Here is a 22,559-nt window from a genome sequence, read left to right as displayed (position 1 = left end):
TGACTGAGCCACGAAGGCAAGAAGAGGCTTAGTGTTTTATAACAAACGTTTTCAGGGGCGCCTGGGTGGCTCAGTTGTTAAGCATCTGCCTTCAGCTCAGATCATGATCTCAGGGTCCTGGAACCAAGCCCCACATCAGGCTCCCTGCTCAGCGCGAAGCCTGCATCTTCCTCTCCTACTCCTCCTGCTTGTATTCCCTCTCTTGCTGTCTATCTCTTTAAAAAAAAAAAAAAGTTTTCAAAAAATGGACCAAATATGTCTGGCCCAGTCGCTGGTGGGGTGAGGGGGTGGTGAGACGACGGGCTCCACGTGCTCCATAGCAATGTAATCAGATCCCCTCCCCCTGGAAGGTTCACGAAGAAGCCACCACCGCCTGGTCTGGGGGTCGCCATGGTGACCAGAATGCATGCCATGATGCTGCTCGAGTTCCCAAGTATAAAGTGGAAGAGGAGCCCCTGGAACCAATGAAACAGAAGATGGTGAATCCAGGATTGCTTACAGTTATCCCCCCTGGACTTATCTGGGAACAATCTGCAGCTGCTGGGCACAGGAGACATGGGCATTCCCCTAACCCTCAGGACAGGTCCCCTTTCCCTAAGCCCATCTACAATAGCAAGGGGAAGAGGCTTACTTAACACCCGCAAGTTGCACACCAACCAAATGCCTAAAGACGAGTGGCACAACCTCATCACAGACATGATTTTAAGCCTCCTGCAGATTACAAACCTCCAACAACATGTGTGAGTGATAAAATAACGATTGTACAAGATGCATATCCAGAAATCAACTTCGTGGGGCTGCTGATTGGGCCCAGAGAGGACACCTTGAAGAACACAGAGAAGGAGTATAATACCAAGGTTCTGGTCTGGGAAAAAGGGTCTGTCAAAGAAGAGAAAGCTGGTCACCAAGATGACCTGATGTTGTGTGCAGAAGGTGAGCCATTTCTTGCCCTATTACCACCAGCTCCATAGAGAATGTGAAGAATGCCGTGGAACAGATAAGAAACATCCTGAAACAGGGTATTGAAACCCCTGAGGACTGGAATGATCTATGGAAGATGCAGCTTCGGTAGTTGGCTTGCTTGAATAGGGCCCTTCAGGAAGACAAGAGCAGGGGCATCTGGGTTGCTCAGTGGGTTAAAGCCTCTGCCTTCGGCAAAGGTCATGATCCCGGGGTCCTGGGATCGAGCCCCGAATCGGGCTTTCTGCTCAGCAGGGAACCTGTTTCCTCCTCTCTCTCTGCCTGCCTCTCTGCCTACTTGTGATCTGTCTGTCAAATAAATAAATAAAATCTTAAAAAAAAAAAAGGAAGACAAGGTCAGGATCATAAGAACCTGGCAGAGCTCAGAGACCCACAGCACTACCAATACCATAGTGTGGATCAAGTGTGGCCACACAGCTTCTGATTGCGAATTCCAAAGGCCTGCTGACTCCCGATTAGTTCAGAAGAAAGCGTGGATGGTTCAATCTCATGGCTGAACCAGGTGAAGCACCTGTGGTTTCCACCTCTGGGCCCACTACCACGCCCCTGGCCAGTGCTCCTGGGCCTGCTGCTCCCACCAACAACCCACCTCCCCTGTCTGCCATGTCTATCACTCAGAGCTGCCCACCCTGAATGATGAATTCTGGTACTTCAGAGAGTTGGTCCTACCATGGCATGCACAGAGGTGGTCCTGGTGGGCCTGGAGGTGGTCCCCAGTCTCCCATACCTATTGCCCAGCTCGACAAGTGGGCATGCTGGACATTCCATGCAGCATAACCTTAATGTACCCCCACTCCCTTGGAAACAGCTACCACCACCACAGATGAACCAGTCCCATCCCCCCCCACCCTCCGCCTGGGCACCATGGCCCTCCTCCAATGGATTCGTACCTGGGAAGTACACCTGTGGGCTCTGGGGTCTATTGCTCTCATCAAGGAAAACTTATGATGCCACCACTGCCTCCCAGTGGGCAGCCCCCACACCCTCCCTCTGGTCCTCTTCTCCCATGGCAGCAGCAGCAGCAGCCTCCACGACACCCCTCTGCTCCGCTGCAGTATGTCTTCCAGTACCCCTTGACATGGCGGCAAAGATCCCTCCCCGCGGTGGCAATGGCCTGAACCATCAGAGTGAGGACTTTCAGAGCCCAATGTGACCTTTTCAGCTAGACAGCCTCAGTAGCGCCCCTGGTGGACAGGCTGGTTTGGCAAAGCAGCCTGAGTTTGTGGACAGAATCAGAACGTGGGGGCTCCATCCTTATCATGAAATTTATATTAGTTTTTTGCTTTTTCTTTTGTTATTTCCTTATATCTTCCTTCCTTCGGACTCCATCCAAGGAGACGGTCTTCCCTGATCTTCTGCTGCAATTAGCTCCCTTTCCTTTTTGTCCATTCCTTGTTCTTCTCTTCCTAAGGAGAAGAGAGAGCAAATGGTTTTAAGCAGAGGTTCAGCCATTAACGTCAAGCCAGTTGTTGAGGAGGGGTTCTTTTGGTTCTCAGATTTTCAGGGTTGCAATGAAAAAAATTTTTCTTTTTTGTAGCGTGAGTATTTTTGTCTCTGCCCCCTTTATAGAATAGTGGGTTAATTTCCAGGTCTGGGGTTGACATCCATCTTGGCACTCCTGGAGTGGTAGGTGGGGCCACTCAAGTCACGTTTGACTTGTCTGCCACCCTGGAGAGTGGTTTCCATGCTTCCGGAGCACCTAGGCTACCTCAGATTCCATTTGCTCCCCTCCTTCCTGGAAGGTTTCCTTTTAAATTTTATTTTAATCCCAAACATCTGAATGTTTTACAGTGTCTAGGGGTTTGAGCCCCTTGTTTTTCATTCTACTTCCTTTTTTCTCCCCTTCCCTCTTCATAGAGTGATTATATTGACAATAATATACTATATGCATTTTCTTCAGTGGTTTATCTGCAGAAATTTCTCTGGGCTTTTTTTTTTTTTTTTTGGCTTATGATTCAACACTGTGTTAAAGGAGAGTGTTCCATTGAATACAAGAGCAATGCAGTTAAAAATTTTAAAAAAATAAGCCACACTGAGCTAATAATTTTAACAATTATAGTAAGGATGTTGTTGGTCAGCAGGCCTGTACTCTCATAATGAGATTACAATACTTATTATAGCAATTGAATGATAATTATATTCAATTGTGTCTGTCCACTAACTGGTTCAATATCTTTACAAACCTTCTCTAGAGATTTTACAGGCCGTCTAGATGGAAATACCCATTGACATCTCTCTCGCTGCTCACACATAGCACGTCCAATCAGATAATTTCCAGGGACCTTCCCTTGGTCATTGCCTTTATCTCAGCTCCAGCATCCCCCTAATAGGAAGCTGCTCTTGGCTCCTGGAGCCATTGTGTAGGTCTGAGAATGCCTTCACAGTGCAGGACTAGCAAATTCCCAGAATTGTAGTATTCCAGGAACAGGCTGGGGAATTGCAGGTCCTCTTCACATATATGAAAGTCTCCCCAGGGCTCTAATATCTCAGCTCCTAGATGTGTAATCATGTTTGATGCTGAGATAAGCCAACTAAACCTCTCTGCCTCTTCTAAGCCTTTTCCCAGGGAACTTGAACCACCAAGCATTGCTAATCCCCAGTCTAGGCTCTGGGTTTGTGGGACTGAGATATTTGCTGGACTCAAAATGGGAATGTGGCTATCACTCTCTTGGAATCTCCAAAGACTTTCCTCATGAGGTCAAAACTTATCCACCTGCTTTTAGTAACCTGCTATGGCCTTCTTCCATATGCTTCCCTTTTTGGATAGGCTTTTGCACTAAATATATCATTACTTCTTTACTGTTTCTGCTGATGCTCTTGTTAGATCTTTCTCCATTCCTTCAAGCTTCGCATAAACTTTTACTCTGACTTTCCCCCAGTTACTTCTGATAACACTTCAGTTATATTTCAAGAGCTTAAAGGATGTGAAAATTTTCAGACTATTTCACTTTGATTCACACATCCTCTCTGTTTCCTCCATCCTTATTGTCTTCATTACTTCCTGGTGGGAATCTAGCAATATGGGCCTATGGAAAGGGGTTTAGGAGAAACCAGTTTGGCCTTGGTGGTTGGCTCTAAAGGACATCAAGGTGGCCTGCTGCTGGTTCAGAAGTCAAGCTCTGTGACATATAGCTGGTGGGCACAGCCCTGAGATATTTCATGTACAATTCTTGTGAGTAGAAGCTCCATGGGTTACCAATCCATCCATGATCCTAAGCACGGTAACACTTAGGCAAGACATGGGGGTCTTTGCCAAGAGAACTAGTTCCAGGAGGTGATGGGGAAGAGCATGGATTTGGACATCAATAGATTCAGGTTTGAATCCTGGGTCCAACCTGTAGTAGTCCTGGTATTTTAGGGACTTGCTAAACCTCCATTTCTACATTTATAAGATGGTAATAACAGTGGTGCACCTGGCTCACTCACTCAGTAGAGCATGTGACTCTTGATCTTGGGTTCAGTATCTGTGCTGGGTGTAGAGGTTACTTAATAAGAAATGGAATAACAATAGTATTTACTGTTATTATGGGCTTTTTGGACAAGTTACATGGGACCTAGCACATATTATATCCTCAAAAATGTCAAATGTATGGTGGATAAGACTCGCATCTCAGCTGAGGATTGGAAGACCAGTCAGGAACAAAGAGGTAGAAGCCATGGCATTTGAACTGTCTCCACACCAAAGTCTCTGGAAACATGGGCATCTGGGTTCAACCAGGCAATGGATCTGGGCACTGAATTCACCCACTACAGTGGGCAAGACGGCTCAGCAAGTCGATAGATCTGGGGCTGTCTCTAGAAGAAAAACATGACTAATTGCTCCTGCTGGAAGGAGAAGGGCTGCACAGAAAGACTCTTCATTCTTGCTTCTTTTTGAATGACTATCTAGAAAATTTTCACACAATTTTCCTGAACAGGGAAGCTGTGTCCCACATGATCTTGAGTTCCCCTAATCATAGAATTACAACATTTTAGACTGGAAGGGACCCAGTGCTACATGCCCTCTGCATCAGCCTGGATACTTACTGCCTTGAAGGTAATTTTTTTTATTTATGGGCAGCTGATATGAATTTTCATTCAATTCAGCAAACCTATTTTATGTGTGTAATATGAGGATAACAGTAATACTGACTTCATAAAATGCCGTGACGATTAAAAGAAAAGTTACATGACACAGGGTAAGTCTTTGACGATGTTATTTAGATGCACCACCTGTCCTTAAGTGCTCATAAGTGCTTTCCTAAATGTCAAGAAACATGCCCCCTTCTAACATGCCCGGTCTCCCCTCTGTTGCCATATAAAATAAGTGATCCATCAGACACTTGGGAAGGATTCTCATGTTCTCTGTCTCACATGAAATAGTTCCAATTCTCTCCTTTGTTTCCAATGTGATCTGGCAAGGAACCATCCTTCCTTGAAGGGAGATACCTGTCTGGTTTGAGGTGTGGTTCATCTGCTATAGATGACTGTAATGCTGGCACATCTCATGTCTTGGACAGAAATGCATTGGTGTCCTCTAAGAGTGCATTGAATTGAACTCAAAATGCCTTCATTTTTTAAAAAAAATATATGTTTAGGGGCACCTGGGTGGTTCAGTGGGTTAAAGCCTCTGCCTTCGGCTTGGATCATGATCCTGGGGTCCTGGGATCGAGCCCCACATCGGGCTCTCTGCTCAGTGGGGAGCCTGCTTCCTCCTCTCTCTCTGCCTGCCTCTCTGCCTACTTGTGATCTCGCTCTGTCAAATAAATAAATAAATAAAAATATGTTTAGAGCAATTTTAGAATTGCAATAAAGTTGAGCAGAAGGTAGCAATTTCCTATATAACCTATGCCCCCATAGAGCCTCCCACATTATCAACACCCCGCCATCAGAATGGTGCATTTGTCATAACTGATGCTTCCATGATGATACATCATCATCATCCAGAGCCCATGGTCTACAATAGGGTTCGCTCTTGGTGTATATTATATAGATTTGAACAAGTGTATAATGACATGATCCACCATTATAGTATAGTATATATAGTATAGTGATTACAGGGTAATTTCAGTGCCCTGAAAATCCTCTGAGTTCTGCCTATTCACCTTTTCTTCCCCTGAACCCCTGTCAACCACTGATTTTTTTTTTTTTTACTGTTCCCATAGTTTTGCTTTATCCAGAATGTCATATAGTTGGAATCCTACAATATGTAGCCTCTTCAGATGGGCTTCTGTCACTTAGTGTATGCATTTAAGTTTCTTTGTGTCTTTTTAAGGCTTGGTAGATCATTTATTTTTAGTGGTGAATAATATTCCATTGCTTGCACGTACCAGTTTATTTGTCTCCTATCCTATTGAAGGACATCTTTGTTGCTTCCAAGTTTTGGCATGAATATCCATGTGCATGTTTTTGTGTGTTTTTAACACCTTTGGGTAAGTACTCAGAAGCATGATTGCTAGATCATTTGGTAAAAGTATGTTTAGCTTTGTAAGAAACCACCAAGCTGTCTTCTAAAGTGGTTGTACCATTTGCATTCTCAGCAGCAATGAATGTGAGTTCCCGTTGTTCCACATCCTTGCCAGCATCGGGTATTATCAGTGTTCTAGAGTTTGGCCATTCTAATAGCTGTGTAGTGATATTTCATTGTTGTTTTAATTTTTATTTTCTTGATGACATATGACATGAAACATCTTTTCATATGCTTAATTACGATCTATATATCTTCTTTGTTGAACTGTCGGTTAAGATCTTTAGCCCAGTTTTTAATTGGGTTGTTTGTGTTCTTACTGTTGAATTTTAAGAGTTCTTTGCATATTTTGGATAAGAGTCCTTTATCTGATATGTCTTTTACAAATATCCTTTCCTAGTCTGTGGCTTGTCTTTTCATTCCCTTGACAGTGTTCTTCTCAGAGCAGAAGTGTTATTTTTAATTAAGTCCAGCTTGTTAATTATTTCTTTTATAGCTCATGCCTTAGGTGTTGCATCTAAAGGGTTATTGCCAAACTCAGGTCATCTAGATTTTTTTCTATGTTATTTTCTAGGGGGTTATCTTGCTACTCTACCATATTGCATTTTACATGTAGGTCTATGATCTATTTTATGTTAATTTTTGTGAAGAGTATAAGGTCTGTGCTTAGACTGATTTTTTTTTCATATGAATATCCGGTTGTTTCAGCATTGTTTGTTGAAAAGACTATTTTTGGGGCGCCTGGGTGGCTCAGTGGGTTAAAGCCTCTGCCTTTCACTCAGGTCATGGTCCCAGGGTCCTGGGATCGAGCCCCGCATCGAGCTCTCTGCTTGGTGGGGAGCCTGCTTCCTCCTCTCTCTATCTCTGCCTGCCTCTCTCCCTACTTGTGATCTCTATCTGTCAATAAATAAATAAAATCTTTAAAAAAAAAAAAGAAAAGACTATTTTTTCCTTTTTTTTGTTATTTATTTTTTTTATTTGTTTATTTTCAGTGTAACAGTGTTCATTGTTTTTGCACTACACCCAGTGTTCCATGCAGTACGTGCCCTCCCTATTACCCACCACCTGGTTCCTCAACCTCCCACCCCTCCCCCCCGCCCCTTCAAAACCCTCTGGTTGTTTTTCAGAGTCCATAGTCTCTCATGGTTCATCTCCCCTTCCAATTTCCCACAACTCCCTTCTCCTCTCCATCTCCCCATGTCCTCCATGTTCTTTGTTATGCTCCACAAATAAGTGAAACCATATGATAATTGACGCTCTCTGCTTGACTTATTTCGCTCAGCACAATCGCTTCTAGTCCCGTCCATGTTGCTACAAAAGTTGGGTATTCATCCTTTCTGATGGAGGCATAATACTCCATCTTGTATATGTACCACATCTTCCTTATCCATTCACCCGTTGAAGGGCATCTTGGTTCTTTCCACAGTTTGGCGACCGTGGCCATTGCTGCAATAAACATTGGGGTACAGATGGCTCTTCTTTTCACTACATCTGTATCTTTGGGGTAAATACCCAGCAGTGCAATTGCAGGATCATAGGGAAGCTCTATTCTTAATTTCTTCAGGAATCTCCACACTGTTCTCCAAAGTGGCTGCACTAACTTGCATTCCCACCAACAGTGTAAGAGGGTTCCCCTTTCTCCACATCCTCTCCAACACACGTTGTTTCCTGTCTTGCTAATTTTGGCCATTCTAACTGGTGTCAGGTGGTATCTCAATGTAGTTTTAATTTGAATCTCCCTGATGGCTAGTGATGATGAATATTTTTTCATGTGTCTGATGGCCATTTGTATGTCTTCATTGGAGAAGTGTCTGTTCATATCTTCTGCCCATTTTTTGATATGATTATCTGTTTTGTGTGAGTTGAGTTTGAGGAGATCCTGGATATCAACCTTTTGTCTGTACTGTCATTTGCAAATATCTTCTCCCATTCTGTGGGTTTCCTTTTTGTTTTGTTGACTGTTTCCTTTGCTGTGCAGAAGCTTTTGATCTTGATGAAGTCCCAAAAGTTCATTTCCGCTTTTGTTTCCTTTGCCTTTGGAGACATAACTTGAAAGAAGTTGCTGTGGCTGATATTGAAGAGGTTACTGCCTATGTTCTCCTCTAGGATTCTGATGGATTCCTATCTCACGTTGAGGTCTTTTATCCATTTCGAGTTTATCTTTGTGTACGGTGTAAGAGAATGGTCCAGTTTCATTCTTCTACATATCACTGTCTTGTTTTCCCAGCACCACTTATTGAAGAGACTGTCTTTTTTCCATTGTATATTTTTTCCTGTTTTGTCGAAGATTATTTGACCATAGAGTTGAGGGTCCATATTTGGGCTCTCCACTCTGTTCCACTGGTCTATGTGTCTGTTTTTATGCCAGTACCACGCTGTCTTGGTGATCACAGCTTCGTAGTAAAGCTTGAAATTGGGTAACATGATGCTGCCAGTTTTGTTTTTGTTTTTCAACATTTCCTTAGCAATTCGGGGTCTCTTCTGATTCCATACAAATTTTAGGATTATTTGCTCCAGCTCTTTGAAAAATACCGGTGGAATTTTGATCGGAATGGCATTAAAAGTATAGATTGCTCTAGGCAGTGTAGACATTTTAACAATGTTTATTCTTCCAATCCAAGAGCATGGAACGGTCTTCCATCTTTTTGTGTCTTCTTCAATTTCTTTCATGAGTGTTCTGTAGTTCCTTGAGTACAGGTCCTTTACCTCTTTGGTTAGGTTTATTCCCAGGTATCTTATGGTTCTTGGTGCTATAGTGAATGGAATCGATTCTCTAATTTCCCTTTCTGTATTGAAAAGACTATTTTTGCTCCCTTGACTCGTCTTTGCTCCTTTGTCAAAGGCCAGTTGATTATATTTATGTAGGTCTATTTCTGGGCTCTCTATTTTGTTCCTTTGATTTACTTATCTATTCTTTTGCTAATAACACACTATCTTGTGTAGTGTAGCTTTGTAGTAAGTCTTGAATTTGAGTAGTGCCAGTCTTCCTAATTTGTTTTCTCCTTCAATATTGTGTTAGCTCTCCTGGGTCTTTTGCCTCTTCATATAAACTTTAGAATTCATTTGTTGACTTCCACAAAATAACTTTCTGGGATTTTAATTGTGATTGTATTGAATCAATAGATCAAATTGGGAATAACTGGCATCTTGACAATATTGAATCTTCCTACCCATGAGTATAGAATATTTCTCCATTTACTTATAATATTATTGCATTTACTTCTTTTTTTGATCTCATTTATCAGAGTTATGTAGTTTTCCTCATATATATCATGTACATATTTTGTTAGACTTATAACTAAGCACTTCATTTGTTGGTATGCAGGAAAGTGTTGACTTTTGTATATTAACCTTCTATCTTACCACTCTACTATAGCTGGTTATTAGTTCCAGAAGTTTTTTTTGTTAATTCTTTCAGAATTTCTACATAGATGATCACGTTATCTGTGAACAAAGATCATTTTATTTCTTTCTTCCCAATTTGTTTTTTATAATTTGATTTAATTTTTATTTTTTAGATTTTTTTTAAATTTGACAGACAGAGATCACAAGTAGGCAGAGAGGCAGGCAGAGAAAGAGGATGAAACAGGATCCCTGCTGAGCAGAGAGCCTGATGTGGGGCTCGATCCCAGGACCCTGAGATCATGACCTGAGCCAAAGGCAGAGGCTTTAACCCACTGAGCCACCCAGGTGCCCACTTTCTTCCCAATTTGCAAACCTTTTATTTCCTTTTGTTTTGTTGCATTAGCTAGGATTTCCAGTATGATGTTGAGACTCCCGTGGCCTTCTAAAAAATAAAATGCTACCTAGTCTAGGCTAACCCATTCTTTGAATTAAATGTGGGACTTTGCATTCTGGTTAATTCTCATCCTGTCAGTGAAGTCCATCATTAAGCTTTGCCAGATGGTTCTTGACTCTTGCTGCCCTCATCTTTTATGTTAACTATTCCTCCTATCCTTGAGTCATTTGTAAATGCTTAAAGTATATATTTTGTGTCTTCATCCAAATAATTTAAAACATTTTTGAAAGAACCAGAAAGATCAAGTACAGCATCCTGAAGTATGCTAATAGAGAGTGATTATCAGATACAATTTTGCAATGGACCTATCAAATTGATTTGCTATCCTTCCAGTATCTTCCATTGAGATCCATACAGAGAATGGGAGAGTACTTCTGAAACATCTTGCAGAAATCCAGATACACTAGTTCTATGTCATTCTGCCCTGTTGCCTTTGGATTGAGTTCATATCCATTTCTGTGCTTCTTTATGGGATGAGTCTGAATACTCTTGCATTTACAATACTGTATTATTATTTTCCATTTGTTTGTTATCGTCTATCTTTGTTTTATGAACTCTTGAGGCCAGGGATTACATTTTATTTACATCTATGTATCTAATACCAGGCAACTATAACCCACCAAGTGTACCAGGAATTCTATACATGTATATTAAGCGTTCTAAACACCCTTTAAATGTGTTGAATTCCACTTACATATTAGTCTGATTTTCCCTTCCTTTAAAGAAGAAATGAAATTAACTTGGCAAGACTTGTTATTAATGAATGGATATCGAGTCATGTAAAAACATTTTCTTTACTGATAAACCAATTATAAAAATAGAGCTGTAAAATCATAATATTCTCTCATATGCTTGTACCATAATTAATTTAACTAATCTGTATTGTTCAACATTTAGGTTGCTTTAAATTTGTCACGGTTTTAAGTATAACTGTGATGAACATCCTTTATATAAATCCTCGACTGAATCTCTGTTTCTTTAGAATGCGCTGCTAAAGGATAATTTGTGCTAATGAGAATTAATGCTTTAGGGATAGAAAGATTGCACCAATTTACAGTCTCATCAGCAGAGAATGAGAATGTTCATTAAAATGTACCTTTATTAACTGGCTTATTTTTAATTACTAGCGTGACATTCTGCTGATTTAAAAATAAACTTATTTTATTATTTTAATCAGTACTTTATGTTTCTATTGAGGTTGGAGGCGATTCAAATATTTTCTCTATTAATTGTTTATGTCTTTTGACCATTTTCTAACTGAAGTTTTGGTGGTTTTCAATTTTATACATATTTACAGATATAAATTAATGTGCATAGGGAAATCTGGAATACTTAGAATGTGATTAATCACAGCATTTCATACTGTGAAAAATAATAGTACAATAAACGGTGTTGTGAAAGATGGTTCTTTCTTTAGAGAAAAAGTTAGATATCTACCTTACAGCATGCACAAAAATAATTCCCCAGCTAGAATAAAGAGCTAACCTTAAAAACAAAACTATAAAATTAGACAAGAGAATATTTTTCACATTTAAAATGGAGAGGGATTCTTTTAAGATACAAAATTAATTCTCTGAATTCATTAAAGTAAAAGACCATGTATCTACATGAAACTATAGACCTTCTGTATGGCAAAGACACATAAGCAAGCTTAAAAAAATTAGTGAGAAACTAAGAGAAAAGATTTGCAATGTTGGAAGGCAGGCAAATTGTTAAGATCCAGATTGTATAAAGCCTTACCAATTCATAAGAAAAAGATAGGCAACCCAGTAGAAATTGAAGTAGCTAACCCATGTAAAAAGATGGTCAACCATATAACAGTCTAGATTAAGGGACCCCCAGTTCTACTGCCCCCCTATTGCCTCCATGAAATTTCAAATTTCACATTTCCTTCCTTGATTGGACTCCTCTCTTCCTTCTGGCCTTATCTTGGACCCTCTGTCCCCACCCTTAAACTTCACAATTCAGTCATGAGGACTTCGTCAGGACTCCCAGCACCAACTTTGCTTTGTTTTCTGATACACCTGCCCTGGCCCTGCCTGGCATGCTACCTATTTTGCCTGCAAAATACTTGCTCATCCTTCAAGACAATGATTTCATCTACAGAAGCTTCCCAGCCCCTCCCCCAATACTCTTTCTGAAAGTTCTTGGCAGACTCTTCATCATCTTGATACCTTTCATGCCTAGTATTACATATCTGGTGCAGAGAATGTATAGTCCATGTTTAATAAGTTGAATCTAGCAATATTCCCTCTTCTTGAGTCAATGAAATGTGCAGAATTTATCCTGTTAGCTAGATAGAATTAGGGTTGGATTTAAAACCCATTTTCTGGAGCGCCTGGGTGGTTCAGTCGGTTAAGCATCTGCCTTCGGCTCCGGTTATCATTCCAGTGTCCTGAGATTGAGCCTTGCATGGGGCTCCCTCTGCCTCTGCCTGCCACTCTCCTTGCTTGTGCGCGCGCGCTCTCTCTCTCTCAGATAAATGAATAAAATCTTAAAAACCATTTCTCTTGACTCCTAAGACTTTTTAACTTTCTGATTAACCTTATTTAACTTAAGTTACTTTATTTTAAAGATTAGGTTTTCAGTATAAAACCTCATATTTATTTTAAAAAAGCATAGAAAGTAAAAATTTTAAAGTGTCATTAACTGACCTCTCTTTCAAGTATCTAGGAGGAGAACCAGAAGAGTAACTGCCTTCTAAGGACAGTTTCAGAACACAGGCAGTAGACAACAACTTCAACTGCATCCAAATTCAATGCAAGTGAGGACAAAAATGCGTTTATTTTGGCAATAAGGAAGTACCTGGTGACCTTTTCCAGGGCGGTTCCATGGCATGACGGAGGACAATGCAATAGGATAGAGACAATGAAGGGAAAAGAAGTGGAAACAGTAAAATGGGGACTATTCTTTAGAGCCACATATCTTGCTTTGTGATTCTCAAGCCACTGGAACCAAGATCTGGGTCTGCTGTTTCGGGTTTTGCAAAGCTCACTTGTAGGAATGTAAGTGAAGACAGAGATATTTCTTTTTTTTTTTTTTAAAGATTTTATTTATTTATTTGACAGAGAGAGATCACAAGTAGGCAGAGAGGCAGGCAGAGAGAAAGGAAGGGAAGCAGGCTCCCCGCTGAGCAGAGAGCCCGATGCGGGACTCGATCCTGAGATCATGACCTGAGCCGAAGGCAGCGGCTTAACCCACTGAGCCACCCAGGCACCCGAAGACAGAGATATTTCTGTCTTATTCATACCTACCGGCCTAGCACAGTACCTGGTACATAGTATGTGCTCAAAAATATTTGTCAAGTACTGAAATCTTATAATAGGCAGAGAGGAAGGAGAAGAAACTGAGGCTCCACAAGTTATTGTATTGACATAATTCATGCAGATTCTGGGTCAAAGTGATTCCCCAATGGCCTGATCTAGGCTTTCCTTAACACCTATCTTGTGTCAGACCCTATCTATTGTCCTGGCCATGGATATGGGAAGGAGGGTGAATGATCCAATTTTCTTCCTCTGATTTTCTTACCTCACCCAAGCTAGAGAAGATACTCTTTCCTTTCCAGGGTTAGGGTCATTCATACTTGAATCCAGAACGGCCTGAGGCCATGTTCCCTGGTGCAGAAATCAAGTCTGTTGAGGTGACCCTGAGTAGCTGAGTTGGTTAAGTGTCTGACTCTTGATTCAGCTCAGGTCATGATTTCAGGGTTGAGAGATTGAGCCCCGTGTTGGACTCTGTGTTCAGTGGGTAGTCTACTTAGGATTCTCTCCCTCTCTCTCTCTCTGTACCCCGCTCCCATGCCCCCCCAAATAAATTAACTAATTAAAAAAAAAGAAATCAAGTCTACTGTTAGTAGAAGACACCAAAGCCAAAATGTTGAATAAGTAGAGGGCAGGCCCTAAAGAGTTTGATGTCTCAGAACTGTCGTTCCTGAGGTGAGCCCGCCCATGGTTAAACTACCTGAGTCACTGAGGACTCCTTTCCCCTACTCTGTTTTCCCTGAGTTCATTTGAATTGGGTTTTTGGCACTGATGTGTGAAAGAGCCAAAGCTGGGGAAAGACAGGGCTGTGGCTAGAAGCCCAGTATTTTCCACCACAGTCCACATCTGCCTCTCATACCCAATGCCAATGGCAGACCAAGATTCCTGTTTGTTTCCAAAAGGGCAGGTGGAAGACACAGTAGCCTGTTTTTGTAAATAAGATTTTAGGGGAGCGCAATCTTGTCCATTCATTTACATTTTGTCTATGGCTACTTTTGTGCTATGATGATAGAGCTGAGTGACTGTGACAGGGACCATATGGCAAAAGCTTAAACTATTCACAACTTGGCCCTTTATGGAAAGTTTGCTGACTTCTGATTTAGAAGACAGTGACGGAAGGAGTGGTAGAGGAGACTGCTGATGCCTCACCCAGATTCTTTTTTCCTGCCCTTACACTCATATTCCAGCTGCTGCAATTGTTAGCTGATAACTTACAGATGCCTTCTTCTCTAGATTGCCTGGCAATCTCCATGCCCCTTTGCCTAAAGCAGACCTTGGCCAGTAACATACAAAGGTGCGATCAGTGTGCCAAGAGCTGCCCTGTGGGATCAGGCTAAAGCCAGTCTCTTGCTGAGGTCACACTCTTGCTAACCACACCACGTCCCCTGCCTAGGGCCCTTCTTCAATACCTCACTTCCACAGAAATTCCTGTGTCAGCCACTACTTCTAGGAACCCCATCAGGGGCAGGGGGTAAAGAATCTTTGGCAGGTATGGCCTAGTCTTGGAAGTACATGGAGAGCTTCGAAGCTCTCCATGAGCTACCCTCATGGAGACTGGTTATCAGCTTTGTGATGTTCCTGGATAGGTGAGCTAGACCAGGGAAATGACCCCACACATCTGTTCTAATATACTCTTTGTTTTGCGCTTTGTAATCCCCAATATGTCAAAGCCCCTTCTTACCCAAGGTACTTCAAGATTAAATATAAGAAGAAAAAGAACTACCCTTCTAGTATTGGAACCAGAACAAGTATAAAATGAAGAAAGTGTGGGGTTAGGGCTGCATCGGTGGCTTCTAGGAAAAGCCCTGATATTTTGACTGAAATCAGTCAAAATCAGCTAGAAAGTTGGACCTCTCAGGTTCTATATTTCCTCCTTACCTTACCATCCTGATACAAAGCTTCAAGACTCTGAACTTCGCAATGATCTGATATTCAGATCCTGTGAATGGTGGATTCTGCCAACTCTGGGAGAGCTCTTTGCTGAGCAAAGAGACGTATGAGGAAAGCTAAATTTATCAAGTGTTTATTCATAGCTTGGTGTTATTCACTTTTGTATTCACTGAGGCTGGCCCAGAGTAGCTGCTTAATGCTTGCGTGTCAATGAGTCAGCCTGCGTCCTGCTGCTGGGCAGGGAAATGCAAGACTGTGTGAGCCTCTCCTGTTTGTAGCCTCTGGGAAGAGGGAAGAGATCAGACCAGCTCATTTCCTCATAGACACAGGTGTTCCTGAGCTCTGAACCTGGCCGTTGGCTTGTGTGTGAATTCCATGTTCAGGAGTGGCCAGGGCCTCAGGGTGGGGCAAGGGTGTGGCTGGGCAGAGTTCAGGAATGCATTGTTCCAGAAAAGTAGTCCGAAAAGTTTTTCTGCCTCCCTTTCCCTGGTTGGCTTCTGTTTCAGTAATAGAAAACCTGCCCAGTAGGGGTTTGCTTTAGCTGCTACTGCAGTGGCCAAAGGACTCTTGCTCTATTTGGGAGGGCTATTGCCAAGGGCTTCCTAGATGCAAAGCACGGGGCTCAAACCCAATTATCACCAAACGGTTAAAGGAGAAATGTCCTGCTTGGGTCATGCCCCTAAATGAACCCAGGTTCTTACCTCCTATGGTAAAAAATTAAAACAGACACCAGTTTTTTGTGCTTAGACTTTTGCCTCGGTTCCCTTCACCCCACTCCCACCCATTCTCTGCTGGCCTTTTTTTCTTTTCCCAGTCCTGCTCCCATGAACCCTAACTGGCGTTAGATAGCCAACACACAATCCAGGCTTAGAAAGAGCTTTCCAAAGACTCCTGTCAGCTGCCAAAATGAAATTTTGTGACTCGAGAAAGAGGCACGGAAATCACTCCATCCCAACCTTTGCAACAGCGAGCTTTGCAGCAATCACAGATAAAGAAAACTATAACCTGGGACAAGACCAAAATCATGGAGCTCTCTCTTCTTGTCCTATGACAACTCCAATCCTACTTCCATTAAGAGTATTACCTAATTTTGAGGTGCTCCCTGAGGCATATCAGCTGAATAAATCCCTCAATCTCTATTTGGATCATTTAACTATTTTTTTTTTTTTTGCCTTGGCAGTTGGATGCCATGACTTATGCAGAGCCTAGATGAGCCCTGAATCCTTCCAAGGTTTCAGAGATGGAGAGAAGATGCTGAGGAACTCTTGCTTCTCCCTTCTTGGTGACCTCTGTTGGGTCCTCCTTCAGCCTTGTGCTCCAGTTTTCCTTTGTTGCATGGATGTTTCAGGCTTGGGTTTCTTTGAAAGGTTAACCTATTGTCTGATAAGTCGCTGCATCTATTTACCTTCGTCTTTTGGGATTCTTTGGCAAGTAGAGAATTCGATGATAGTCTTAAGGTAGGACGAAGCGCTTCTCCCTTCTTTCATCTAGGATCTCTTTTATTATGGAAAACACAAACCCAACATTTCTCTCCCCACTCCATCCACCCCCAGGAGTCATATGTTCTGCCACACTAATCCTGTTAGGTTCCTCTTTAAGTAATAGGACTTCAGGAAAGACTATATTGAACTCCAGTGAGGAGCTCCAAAGGTGGGGCTCTTGAGACAAGTCAGAACTTACATATATTTGCATGATACCTTGGAGCCAAAGAAAAGTAGCTAACTTAAAATGGGTGGCTTTCTTTAATGTGTAAGAAGAAGCCACTGAAAAAAAGAGCAATTCAGATAGACTTCCACCTATGGAGGTCTCTTTTAAACAACTTCAGCTTTCTTCCTACACAAAGACTGTCTTCTTACACAAAGACTGACCCTCTTGTCTAGCTGTTTCTGTCTCTTATAACCCCAGTTCTCTCTGGCTTCCCTCCTTTCCTGATCCCTGCCTCCTTTCCTCCTCCTGCCCTTCCTCAGCTCCTTCTCACCTTTTTAATTTTTTAAAAAAGATTTTACTTATTTATTTATCAGAGAGAGAGAGAGAGAGAGAGAGAGCACAAGCAGGGGGAGTGGCAGGCAGAACAGGCAGGGAGAAGCAGGCTCCCCACTGAGCAAGGAGCTGGATGCCAGGACTCAATCCCTGGGATTGAGAGCCAGGACCCTGGGATCATGACCTTTAACCAAAGGCAGCCACTTAACCGACTGAGCCACCCAGGCATCCCTCCTTCTCACCCAGACCTTTACCTGGTCCTTTCCAAGAAGGTCCCAACCCAAATCTGACACCCTGAACCACAACCTAGTTTTGGGCTGAATTCCATACCAGGTCAAAGTTTCCCCAAATCCTTGAAAGAATAGAGAGAAATGTATTGAGCAATTCAGGATAATTTGGGGAGCTTTATGTTCTGGAGCACCGCACTCTATAGCAGTTAGCACACCTTTTAGTGGGACCAGGGGGTGACAGAACCTGGGTTGACAAAGCCAAATGGCATAACAAGGACATAGCTAACTCTCATAGAAATAACACACTTCCTCCAGATATGCCAAAGCCCTAGAGTTAGGAGAGTCTTTTAAAGGTGATTCCTGAAGGTTCCCCTGCCCCCCACCCCCTGCCCTCATTGACTGGGGAATAATCTAGTCCTGTCAACAAGCATGTGGTGAGTCTGTCTTTAACTTTAGGGACTGATTAGGCCACCCCTCATCTGTGATCAGCAACTTTTTATTACCCATCCTAAGCCTGAAATATCAGATGCTGTTCCAAAGCATAAAATAGGCTGACAGACCACACCTTTCCATGAGTTACAACACTTAGTGTTTTGCAGATAATATCATAAAAAAGAGAAAAGCTCATACCATGAATTTATGACAGTACAGTTTAAATAGCTTGAGGGAAATAAAGGGCCTTCCACAAACAGAGCAGTTTCCTGTCTCCTTGGGACCCTTAAGTTGTCAACATGCTTTTTTCCTCAGTCTTTCCATCCTCCCCTGGCCCCCAACCTATCAGGAGTGGGACCTTTTGCCCCAGTAAGAAGCCAGTATTAAGGGCTCACCAGGACTTTCTCTTGGCTTTCCGACTGGGATGACCCAATACGCCCTCGCATGCTGACTTTCCTGGATTACCCTACACTCTTATTTCCCCACCTCTCTTCTTCCTTAGAATTAACTCATTTTTCTGATTTACTTTTCTTAGTCTCTGATGTCCTCTGGGTTTCATCATCTACAAATGTGGGAAAAAGAAAGACTCTAGCGCCTTAGGAGATCCCATAATGCCTATTTCTAAATTGCCCCAGTATCTCTTAAGCCCAAAGCACTGGAGGGACTATAAACCACTGTTGCAGATTTACTCATTTCTTGTACCTGTCCCTGTAGCACTCCTGTCTTCTGCTTTATATGAGACTTGAGGGCTATGAATCTTATAGAGCAACCATGTTTCCCTGGCTTTACACCTCCAGATTCAATACACTGCTTAGTAATACATCTCAGTTCTGTCTTCTCCCTTAATTGGAGACTTAAAACTGAGAGTTTCCTGAAACCCTTCTGAAGCAGATGAGGACACAAAGGAGACAAATTTCCCAAGAAACGTGGTATAAGCAGATGATCTTGAATAGTGGACAGCTTTTGCCGGAGATGACAGAACAATCCTGTCCCAATTTTATCATCTCCCTTTTTAAGCCAGCCTTGTTTCTCAGCCTTTATCTCTAACCTCTGAATATGCAGAAGAATCTCCAACTGTTAGCCTTGCTCTGCTATTTCTCCTTCCCTCTATCTTTCTTTTTCCTTCTCCCTCTCTACCCTTTAACTTCCTCCTTCAATATCCCCAATCTTTGGCATTTTTCTGGGTCAGCCTTCTACTTTTGAAGCTAATGTCACCTATGATTGTTGACTCTGCTCATCATTCCCGTTAGTTCCATTGCCATTTTAGAAGTACCTATTTCCTACACAGAAGGAAATCTGTCTGTCATTACTGTTGGCATTTGGGACAAGGTCCCATGCAAACTGGGTCTCCAACGAATCTCCAAAATTAGCACACCCTACCTAGAAGACTCCCTGAAGAGGGGGAACCTGTTTCTTTTGAAAGGAAATATTTGTTCCTAATCCTCAGTTCATGGGCCCTGAGCTATTGTAACAAAACCTGCCAGGCCCAGTTTAAGAGGGTGAACATCAATGGGCCAGCTTTACCCAGGAAAGAGTCCCAAGGGATTCAAACTTGTGTGTGTGTGTGTGTGTGTGTGTCTTCTGCTTACTTGTTTTGGCCAATAAGCAATTGGACAGAACCATATTCTCTCATCTATTTGAGTTTATCATCTCTTTGGATCAGCAGTCAAATTCTTGCTCCCAAACCAGAAGAATAATCCATGATTGAGGACTAACACCCCTCTTTGCAAAACATCCATTTTCAGTAAGTGATGAAAAGGAACTGTGTGAAGAAGCTAAAAGACTCAGAAACAATCTAGATATGTTCACTGCCACGTGCAGCAGGTCTTACGCCAACATTATCACTGAAGGAGCGAACCTGTGGGCTTCTGAAGATTTTAATGCAATGCAAGAGTTTTTCAAGCTGTCATTTGTAAGCTAACCCATGCCACCAACAATGTCACCAAAGTATTAAAGCACTTGCTCATGAAATGCCCGAATTCCAGAGGCTGTTGTCCATCATTGACTGGCACTTGACATTGTCTTGGCATCTAAGGAATGAATTTGTACAGCTGTCAAAATGATGATTTTTGCACTCACACACACACACACACACACACACACACACACACACACACACCCCTCCCAAACTTTCTGATGTCTTTTCATTGAATAAACACATCTGTGAAGCCAATCAAAACATTTGTTGAGTGAATGAGGTAGTCCTGTCCTCTAGGACCTATAGATCATTGTCTGGTGATTGCAGAAGGGACTTTTACCCCTGGGCATTTGCAACAGAGATACAGTCCTTGGGATACACTTCTCCCCAAGGGCTAATGATTATTTTCTTTTTTTTTCTGAAAAGAGTACCCCTCCTCAAGGGCATCCAATCATATCTAATCAAGACCAGCATCACTGTCCTGTCCAAATGGATGATCCAAACTATGATTAAAGACAGAAGACCAAAGAACAAACTGTCCTCCAACTCACTACGAGAAGCTACTTCACTCAATTCCTGAACGTTATGCATCTCTGTAATTTTGTGTTTTCTCCCAAGAGATTTGTGTGGAGATGAAAGTTATTTATGTTGGCCAAGAGAAGGAACTATAAAAGAATTAGAGAAGACCCCAGTTTTCCTTGCTTAGACCTTTGCCTCTTTTCCTTTTTTCCTCTCTTTTCCATTATTTTTCCTTTTCTATCTTCCACTCTCCTGAAACTTGACTGACATTAGGCAACTTAAAAACAACCATCAAGGCTTACAAAGACCAACTCTGGAAAGAACTGTTCCATCAGCTGCCAAAATGAGATGTGCCAGTGATTCCAAGAAAGCGGCATGAAAACCAACCTATCCCAGCCATTCCAACCTCAAGCTTTGCATCAGATAGAGAAAAAGAAAATTGCAACCAGGGACAATACCAAAGTCCTGTACCCCCCTCTTCTCCAATCCTGCTTCAGCTCAGGGAGTTACCTAATTTTGAGGTGCTCTTTGACATGCATAGTCTGAATCAAACCTGTAACCTCTATTGGGTCACCTTCACTGTTTTTTCCCTTGACTTTAAAATATTTTCCCAAGACACATACCATCATTAAGGTGTATAAAGACACTTGAGCTGTCTGTGCTGGGCCCAGTCATTGCATCTAATCCCTTCCCTATTTACATGTTTCGATATACGTAGGTGTTTAAAAAATCTTTTTTGAACTTGTAGAAGAGAGATTCATGGGGGTGAAGAGTGGAGGGGTGGTATAGCATCTGCTCCTGGTTTGATTTAGAACTGATTATCTTCCATGTTACCCTTCAAATTCACTCTCTGCCCTCTTTATACTGCTCTGTTCTTTAGGAGACTGACATCCACTGGATGTATCAACAGGCTCCCTACCCTTGGCTTTGTGTTGGGTTCGGTCAATGGGAGGCCCCAGAAGGATGTCAGAAGGTAGACATAGTGAAGTCAAGGTACATATTCTCTAGGTCCTTTTCTGCCTGATCACCATGGATCAACTGAATCCTTGACCCCAATGCTCCATGCAAAGCTTCTGTTAGTTGTAATTTCCCTTGTTCCTATAACTTTTTATTCTTATCTCTTTAGGCCTGAGAAATAACAGCTCCCTTCTGTTGCTAACCTCAGAGAAGGTTAAGCTCTGTCAGGCTGCATGCCTGACAATTTCTGAAAACTCTGCCTATACCTTTGGAAATAGCCCTTTATGAAATTGTCCTCAATTGACTATTTTTACTGCCATTTTTTCCCTGATAGAATTCTAGCTGATATAGGCCCTTTGACCTGGATTTGAGCCTCTTTGGTTAGAAGAGAGAGATACTGGCAAAACTAGAAATATTTTTTAGATTGAATAATATTCTGGAAACACGCAGAGTTTCTTTGAGACTAGGTGGCAAATTGTTTCCCATTATTTGCTAGATGATAAATTTGATTTGGAGATGATGTCAGTCTTGTTCACTGCTAAGTCCTCTATGATAGAACTACCATTACTGAGTACTTATTCTATGCCACATACATACTGTTCTTAGAACATTACACATATTCATTCATTTAATCCTCACCAAGTTTCTGTAAGGTTGGTTTTTTTGTTGTTGTTTTGTTTTTATTTTATTTACTTTTTTTTTTTTTTTTTGCTTTTTTGCCTCCACTTTTTATAATTGGGAAAACAGACACACATCAGTTAAGTCATTCTCCTGAGGTTAGATGGTTCATAAAATAATGGAGCCAGGAATCAAATCCAGGCTAATTGGCTCCAGAGTCCATGTTCTTAAACACTTCACTGTTCTGCCTTCCCAGTGCTTAGCATAGTAGGTACATAGTAGGTACCCCATAAATATTTGACTGAAGGAATAAATAAAAGGATAAGTAAATGAAGAGTTGGAAAAGAGGTCATTCACTCCCATTCACTCTGCCACTGTATGGAGATCAGTCATGTTTGGGAGCACTAAGGGTGGGAAGCTTGGCAATCCTCAGAGCTGGCATCCTTGGCATGAATATAGACATTCTCTTGGTGGGTAGAGGCAGCAGAGAGGCTTCCCCACAAAGCTAGTGGATAGTGGGCATGAACAA

General features: G+C 42.0%; 1 pseudogene; it reads left to right on the top strand.

The window, feature by feature from the left end:
• The first annotated feature begins 426 nt into the window (after positions 1–426).
• LOC123934614 overlaps positions 427–22,559 on the top strand; it is a 67,832-nt pseudogene continuing 45,699 nt past the window's right edge.

Source organism: Meles meles, chromosome X (genome assembly GCF_922984935.1).
Source record: "Meles meles chromosome X, mMelMel3.1 paternal haplotype, whole genome shotgun sequence".
NCBI classification, from domain to species: domain Eukaryota; kingdom Metazoa; phylum Chordata; class Mammalia; order Carnivora; family Mustelidae; genus Meles; species Meles meles.
The sequence above is the reverse complement of the archived record's forward strand: the minus strand, read 5'-3'. Positions and strand labels throughout refer to the sequence as shown.